The sequence below is a fragment of the Solanum tuberosum genome, unplaced genomic scaffold (assembly GCF_000226075.1).
Source record: "Solanum tuberosum cultivar DM 1-3 516 R44 unplaced genomic scaffold, SolTub_3.0 scf00019, whole genome shotgun sequence".
In the NCBI taxonomy this organism is placed as follows: domain Eukaryota; kingdom Viridiplantae; phylum Streptophyta; class Magnoliopsida; order Solanales; family Solanaceae; genus Solanum; species Solanum tuberosum.
In genome coordinates, this window is record NW_006238945.1 from 3,229,124 (window position 1) to 3,238,500 (window position 9,377).

Here is a 9,377-nt window from a genome sequence, read left to right on the forward strand (position 1 = left end):
TTGTGGGTTAAAGTTGAGGTCTACAGATGGGATCTGCAGACCGTCAGAATTTAGACGGTCCGTAGAAGGGTGTTGTAGGAATTTGGCCAATTTTAGGCCCCAGTAACTCGACTTACGGTTGACCAATATAGTCCATTTCTACGATCCGTCGGTCCAAACCATATTGTCCTTTGGCAATTATTTCTTAATCCTAAATATTGAGATTTTCTACCTAAATTAAATAAAGAATTTATTTCTTTCCACCTTAAGGTGAAACTCCCTTTGTCCCATATCAGTTGATCACTATACTAAAAATAGTTGTCCCATATTAGTTGATAACCTTACTAAATTAGGAAAACATAGGTTGAATTTTTCCCATATTACCCTTGCAATTAATTTTTCTTGAAAGTGTTCATACTTGTCTGTAAAGTTCCAAAGAAATTCTTAAGGGATAAATTGGTAACACTATCCTCTTATTTATCATTTCTTAATATGCATGTAAAATGAAAGTGGTCAACTAAAATGAGACAGAGAGAGTAATTAAGATAATTACATATTGGGAAAGTTCTTCGTATATAAAGAAAAAAAAAGATCTATCCTCTATATCTTCTCTTTGGATTTAAAAAAGTAACTCTTCAACTTCTCTGTATCATCCATGGCAGCATCAAGTTTTCTGAACTTATTAGTCCTACCTCCTATGTATCTTGATTCGTCTACAAGGTGAGTATCTCCCTTCTCACGTTTGTAAAATGTAGATTCATCTGTCTCATTTCCCGTAGCTACTCATTTTCATTTTTTACCTTCAAATCTCAAGAATGTGGTCCTCCAACCTCGTACTAGCTTACCTTTGTGGCTAACTTTCAGGTAAACTGAAGTGCCTCGTGTGAATTGATCCTTCCTTTGTTTTCCATATATGACCTCCAATTATCCTTTAATTCGATTGGAGTTTTTATGTATTTTTGATAGATTCAACTCCATGTGACGATCTGTTAATTGTGCTATTTTTGGTCCTTTTACAAAAGCATGATTTTTTGCTGCCTCTCTTGAAAGCTATCATGATATAACTGTTCTTTTCCCTTCATATATGTAGAGATAGAGAGAACTTACATATTCTTTTGTTTTTTCTTCTCCAAAGATACATCATAACTAAGACTCTAAGAGTCCTATTAAAAGAGTAGATATTCATGTGGATTTTTCTTTTATTTTCTTTCTTACAAAAATATACAATCAATTAAACATGATACACAACTACACAAGCAAAACACTAAATAGATCTATACAGTTAAATAAAATATTATTTCAATCATCCAAAAATATAGCTAGCAAATAGAGGAGTATTGATGTTTATCTAATAGATGTTATAATATTATCTCGAGCTGGAAAATATTCAAACTCATGGTTGATTGACGGAAATTTAAGGACACCAAAATTTAGTTGAATCCAAACTATGATTTGTATTAGTTATAACCAAAAAAGGAGTCTTTTTTTTTGGTAAGTAAATTTTATTTACCAAAGTGAACATTACATAACTGAAAAAACAGCACACTTGGACAGCCATGCTCCAAGACTTGCTGAAACGTCACATTCTAGCTATCAAACTCCTCTCACGTCTTCTATCCTAAGGGTACACATTGAGTTCTCAAAGTCTACTACCTATCTTCCTATGGTGGGTTCCTCTTCCATTTAATGATGTGTCTAATCAAGAACTCCTCATTTCTCTGTTTGGACTGAAAGATTCTGTTGTTACGCTCTATCCACACGTGATAGATGGTTCCTACCAAAACCATCCTATACACCTTAGCTTTGTTGATGTTGCTCTTCATATATGTTGTTGCCCATTGTATTTCTTCATGCCACCACCCTTCTGTACGATGTATTATTTGCCAAGCTAGCAGCTTCTTCCATATTCCAGCAGTGAACTTGCATGCAAAAAAGAGGTAATCAATATCTTCATCCTCTACTTGACACAAGGGACATGTCAAATAAGATGTTACTCCCCATTTTTCCATTCTATCTTTTGTTGACAGCCTTCTGTTTAGAGCTAAATACAATATGAATAGCCATTTTGGTACACCATAGTTGGACCACATCAGCTTTCTCCACTCCACTTTCTCCCCATCTCCTCTCATCTTTTCATAAACCTTTTTAATAAAGTATTGTTCCATTAATTTGCTTTAAACTATACTCGTTGTAACCAGCAGCTTGAAGATGTTTATGAGCTTTAAGTATTCTTTGTACAAGCCAAGATGCTTGATTTGCTTGGATGCTCCAAATTACTTTTTTCTCATAATAACTATGTATCATTCCACCCATAATTTATCCTTTTTCTTACAAAGATTCCATAGTAACTTTTCAATAGCAGCATTTTTCCAGATGAACACATCCAGGAAATTCAGACCTCCACTTGCTTTGGGCCAACATAACTTCTCCCAGTCTATTAATGCTTTCTTTGATGCCTCCACACTTCCCGTCCATAGAAACTTTCTACATATACTCACAATAGCATGTATGATCTTCTTAGGAAGGGCAAAGATTTGTGCCCAAAAGGTTTGTATAGAAAACAATACACTCTTCACCAATTGAGCTCTGCCAGCATATGATAGGACTTTATTGGTCCAACAAGTGACTCTATTCAACATTTTTTCAATAAGGGGTTTACATTGGACAATAGACACTCTTTTTGTACTCAAGGGGACTCCCAAATACCTGAATGGGAGCTCACCTTTCACAAATTGGAGATCTTGTAGTATTTGATCCTGTACATTCTGTTTTATCCCTCCAAAATAAACACAGATTTTGTCCACATTTGCCACCTGCCCTGATGCACTGGAATAAACATAAAGCACTTATATAAGCTTCTAAGAAACTTGACATCACCCCTACAGAACATCAATAAATCATCTGCAAAACTCAGTTGGATAATTCTCTGTTTCTTACACCTTAGATGATAATGGAACTCAGGGTTTGTATGTAAGCTTGTTAGGTTCTTGGTGAGATAATCCATAGACAATACAAATAGAAAAGGGGACATGGGGTCACCTTGTCTATCTCTGAGCTTTAAATGGTTTTGTTGTTCTTCCATTAACTTGAAATGAATAGGTTATTGTGGTGACACACTGCATTATCCACTTGATCACTTTAGCTTGAAACTTCAGTTCATATAATATTTCCTCTAGAAAACTCGATTCAATTGAGTCATATGCTTTCTTTATATCCACTTTTATCATGAATCTATTGGAAATACCTTTCCTATTATACCCTTTCAATAGCTCATATTGTCATTTATAAAGCTCCCTCGAACAAAAACTGATTGATTAGGATCAAGTAAAGAACTCATCACCTTCTGAAACCTTATAGTAATCACTTTTGAAATGATCTTGTACAATGTTGTGCAACATGAAATAGGTCTATACTCCCCAATTTTAGTAGGATTGGCAATCTTGGGAATAACAGTCACTACTATACAATTAATAGGCTGGTACATGTAACTTGTGTCAAAGAACATCAAAACTGCATTCAAGATGTTCTCTCCAACCACTATCCAAGCCTTCTTAAAGAAGAAAGAATTGAAACCATCAATTCTCGGGGCCTTCATATCATGTATACTTTTGAGTGCTATTTCCACCTCCTCTCTTGTCACCCTAGCTGCTAGTAATAAATGTTGTTCTCTATTAAGGACCTTACCATTCCTCATAGTCATAGCATTCACACTAGGTAACTTCTGAGCAGCCTTACCAAGCAAATTTTTATAAAATGTACTCACTTCCAGCTCAATTTCTTCCTGTGTCTGGGCTATATTACCATCTGAAATCTTGAGTTTTGTGATTGTGTTTTGAGCCACCCTATTCTTCATGTGTGCATAGAAGTAAGCAGTGTTTGCATAACCCAATCTCAACCACTAAATTCTGGACTACTGATGCATTGCACTCTTCAATCAAGCTACATTTCTCTAATTGGATTTGCATTTCCTTTTGTTGTTGTCTATTCTGAGCTACTGTAGATGGATCCCTTATTATCTCCCGTATATTTTGCAATTTTCCCCTAATGTCCCTTACAATATTCCTCACCCCTATGAATTATTTGCTATTATGTTGCTTAAGGTTTTCTTTCACTTCCTTGAGCTTAAACCATACTTCTTTCAGATCCCTTATATGTCCACCTCTCCATGCTTTCTTCACCTTTGGTAAGAAATCTGGATGAGCAGCAATACAATTGAAAAACTTGAAAGCCTAGTGATTACCTCTCATATTACTGTCCAACTCCAGACTCAATGGAGAATGATCAGATGTTTCTGGTTGCCTAAAACTAATCTCTACTTGGTTCATATTCAACATCTATTTTATATTCACCATTGCTCTATCAATCTTACTGCATATGCATCCATTTGACCAGGTAGACTCTCTTTCTGTTGCCTTCAATTCTGTCATACTAGCATCTATTATAAACTCATTAAAGTCTTTTATTTCCATCTCCTGAACTGGATTGCCATTAATTCTATCAGCACCCGTTAACACTGCATTGAAATTACCCATACAGATCAAGGGTTCTTGTGTATTGACTACCTTTTGCTTCAAATCTTCCCATAATTGTAGTCTATCATGAATAGTATGTAATCCATAGATAACCACTAGACAAAACACCATGTTATTCCTTTTCACTACCACCCTTCTGTGTATATATTGGTCTAATTTACTCAAATTCAAACAATCATTCACTTGAGGATTCCACATTAGCCAGATTCTACCCTTATCAGTATGTTCATAATTTACTTCCTATTTCCATCCTTGTGGTATTTTTTGTGATCTTTCCTGCTAAGTGTTCCTTTAAATTATGTTCTAAAATTGCCATAATTCCAACATTATTCTCCTTCATAAGCAATTTGAGTTCCGTTTGTTTATGAAGTTTATTTATTCCCCTTGTGTTCCATGTGACCAGCTTCATGTAACCATTTCTAGTAAATTTCCTCTATACCCTTCTCCTCCACTTTCATTACCCTCTGTTACACTTGTTGAACCCTGTTCCATTCTTACTAATGTATCAAAGCCATTAGTCATCCTCACCTCTAGTGCATTTATCTGTGTACCTACACTTCCTCTAGCTATTATTATTGGAGATACTTGTTGCCATGTTTCTACCTATTCACTTACTTGTTTCTTCCCCTTATCTTTTTCTCCATTTATTACTTGTGGAACTCTTGTCACATTGGTAATATGTTGCTTCTGAACCTATTTATTGACAATCTTAGGAGCTGTTTTATATCGAGGACCCTATTTTGTAGTACTTTTGTGCCCTACCTGCATACATTTAGGACAATATTCTGGAATCCATTCATACTTCACTTCTTGTTCAAAGCTCTCCCATTTGGATCTTCCACTTTGAGTTTCTTTGGCAATTCCCTTGCTACATCCATTTCGACTAGCACTCTTGCAAAAGAAATCTTGTCAACCTTAGTAGTGCATTCATCAGCATACAATGGAACTCCTAGTCCACTACTAATTCTACTTAGCGAATCCATACTCCATCAATTCAACGGCAGGTTTGGGTATTTCACCCAAATTGGCACTGTTTGCAAAACCTCCTTATTAAAGTTAAAATCAGCACTCCAAACTTTAACTATAATAGGTTTGTTATTAAGCATATGAGGGCCAGAATACAACACTTCATTCCTATCATCCAAGCTAGGAAACCTAACTAAGAAGTAACCATCATTATGGCAATATACTTTAGGTTTACTAACAGTATTCACCTGTAGTGCAATATACCTCTCAATTGCAGCAATTCACATAGAGGATAAGAGCTTGCTTCCATTCTGCTGTTTCTTTTTCCACTTCTTCTTTCTTCAATTCAATGACCTGTTCTGCATTTCTCATTACTGGGCTAACATAGGCTCAGGCTCATTCCTTTAGCTGACATCCTATTTGAATTGAAAAAAATCATCCACTTCTTAGCTGGCTCAACATTTACGTCTAATTTTCTGTGTGTATCACCTTCTGTCTCACTTCCTTGCATCTCACCTGGTAGGTTCCCACTAATTTGAGCAGGAATTTCACTCCCCAAATTGCCTTCTGGCTTGTCTACTTCCTTAATGTGTGGTGTAGCCTCCCTTGATGGTAGAGGCGGCCACAGTTCCATTGAATCCTTCCCCTGGCTCAACTCTTTTTCCCCCAAAACTAATGACAAATTTTAATTATTTTTAGAATTTTAACCAAATATTTTTCTCTTACCATATATTTTAGAATTTCTTAATTTTTAAAATATATTTTCCTGTTACCATGTATTTTAAAACTTCTTAATTATTAGTTATTCTAATTGTCACACCCCTTTTTGCGCAAGTGGGAGGCGAATAGGGTTTTTCCAATTTAAGTGACGGTATTGGTTTAGGGATTGTTTTTATTTTTTCAGAATCTCCACTTGGAATTGAGTTATGGTGTTGCAAGTCACCATTTTGTTTAATCCCTAATCAAAAGGAAATGACTCTTTTTTTGGTTTGCGAACCAGAAATTCAGGTAAAGAATTAAGTTGACCGAGGGAAAGGTATTAGGCCTCCCTCGAGTTTCGTGGTTCTAGCACAGTCGCTTTTATTGACTTATACTTGAAATTATTATTATTATTATTATTATTACTATTATTATTATTATTGGATAATTATGTTGTAGCCATGATTTGCTCGCATTTTTTTTTAATTTGTTGAACTTTTATTTGGTCTCAACCTATATGCGTAACCGCATTCTTGGTCTTGACGTTTAGAGACATAACTGTCTTCTTTGCATCAAACTTATTAACTTTATCTAAAAGTGTTATTTTAAATTAATGAAAAACAATTATAGTTTTGGACAAGGTGCGTCACGGCATCCTTGAATTTATTTTAATATCTCAAGAAAAAGATGTGTAACCACATGCTTAATTGAAACAAATATTTTTAACGGGTCATATATCTATCCTAATGGTTACCTATTGCTAGAAAAAGATGTCCTTTTCCTTTAATTTTTTGAGGAAATCTTCCGCCTTTCTCAGAGTATCTTCTGACATAGTTTTTCAATAGGTTGAGCTTCTTGGTTATCATCGGTAGTGTCATCGCTCGTCTCACTTCTCATAGAAGTGTCAGATTTTTCAATTTGAGTGAGATTTAGAAGAAGACTCCTCTTAACCTCTTCTAAATAGTTGTTGATCATCTCTTCTTTATCTCCATCTTGAATGGAGATTTTCCTGGCAATATGCCTGACCGAGCTATCAGCGATGATTCCCTTTTAGGGAGTAATACTATATTCGTGGATCCTTGTTGCAATAAGATCTAGCAGTTCTTGCCCGTATAACGTTTTTGTTTTGGGATCCTTTTTCATCAATTTATCCAAAAAATGATTGTAAAAAGTCCTATATAAATAAGAGATTTGTTCCTCGGTGAATCCCACTTCTGGGGTCCATTTGTGAATCCAAGGGATAGAAAATTCAATGAAAAAATAAATCTGGCCTATTTTTTCAAGATAACAAATATGATGTGTATTGTATAACTCATTAAGATCTGGTGAGACTTTAACCCATTCTTTATATAATTTAAGAAAGGGATCCAACAGAATTTTTATAGTCGGGTCGTGGTATGACCACCAATTTGGAAACCAATTAGGAATTGGTCCTGCAAATATCTTTTCACATATTTTCATAAACCACGTATGTTTATGTCTTTCGTTATTATAATAGAGGACTTTATCAAAGACATGAGTATAGTACCAGTATGTGAAACTCATATCGATTTTGTTTAGGCTGATCTGCCTTTCTTTCATGGTGGAGATACCTCAATCCTCAACAGATATAATCTGTTTAATTATCATTTTCGAGAAGTTATAAACATTCTCACTTGTATTGTAGCCTGAAAAGTGTTGAAATTCAACACTACCCGTGCTTATCAGAATGGTTTCGTAATATGATCGGGTTTTGTATGATTCACCCAGGAAATATAAACCGTTTATTAGGTATCGCTTGAATATCTTCCAGGGTTCTTCTTTTCTCTGTATTTCACAGCTTTCTAAAAGAATTATCATTTCTTTTTTTGATACCTTTTCATAAGACTTGATATCATCATTGTCTTCTTTGGCTATTGATGCAAAAGTATCATTTTTCTTTTGTGACAGATAAGCCTGTAGCTGTGCATATAATGAGCTGTCTTCTGGAATATCTTCCAGATGTACTGAAGATGACGCCTCACTTTGGGAGATTCTTGAGTTTATCAAACTCTTTCTTCCCATTTGCATAATTGAGGTGTTAGAAGAGGATCCATAGGATGATCCTGGGGAAGATCTTCCCCTTCCTCTGCCCATGGTTACCCAAGGAGAGTCCATCCTACAAACATAACACTTTACTTTATTCGGATGTATCATAATAGTCACTGTAATAATTCTCTTCATCGATATCGACAATTTCTTCATAATTATGTACAGAGAAATCTTCACAAATAATATCGTTGATAATTTCACATAAAATTAGTTCCTGCAAATCTTTATTAAGAGGAATTATTTTTAAAATAGTAACTAAAGTTTTCTCATCAATGAAAGTTGTATAAAAACTCATAATGAATTTAAATATTCTCTGGATAGAAAATCCGGAAGAGAGTTATCACTTTCCTTTTTATATTGGATCTCAAAATCAAAAGGAGTTAATTGGGCCTGCCACCTAGAAAAAATTAATTTTGATGCATCATGTTTAAAATCATTGTTAAACATATACTTAACAGATTGAGCTTCAGTTTTTATCAAAAACTTTTGATTATATAAATCATCCTGAATTTTAACACATATTTAACGATGGTTAACATTTCATGAGCCACCGTATCATATTTCTTCTGGGCCTCGCTCCATTTCCCAGAATGAAATCTGATCAAATATTCATTTTTGTCATTGGGACTAATTTGTTTTAATATCCCACCATAACCAATATTAGACGCATCTGTCTCAATAATTTTTTGCCAAGTAGGGTTAGCAAGAGTTAACCATGGTAAAGATTGAACACGAAGTTTAATATCCTTTACCAAAGCAGTATGACTATCAGTCCAAGGTGATTTATGATCCTTTTTTAGCCTGTCGTATAAAGGGGCCAAATCATGAGATAATTTTTTTATAAAAAGGGGATATGTAATTTAAACTCCTTAAAATCCTTTGCAATTGAGTCCTATCAGTGATAACATCAGGAAATTTTGATGCAAAGTCGATTGATCTATGAATCGGGATAACTTTTCCTTGACAAATATGATGTCCTAGAAATCGAACATCAGTTTGGAACAAACTCATTTTTTATTTAGAAATGACCAAACCATTTTGTATAACAATTTTCTTAAAGATATCAAGATGCTTAATATGCATTTCAAATATTTTTGAGAATACTAAAATATCATCAATATAAACAATGAT

The 9,377-nt window shown here is 34.5% G+C and overlaps 1 long non-coding RNA gene across 1 annotated transcript; it reads left to right on the top strand.

Annotated features, from left to right (window-relative positions):
* The first annotated feature begins 586 nt into the window (after nt 1–586).
* Nucleotides 587–8,453, top strand: LOC107058440 (uncharacterized). The gene is made up of 2 exons (XR_001472023.1): nt 587–699; nt 8,106–8,453. It is a non-coding gene; the product is annotated as an uncharacterized lncRNA (long non-coding RNA).
* The last annotated feature ends 924 nt before the right edge of the window (nt 8,454–9,377 follow it).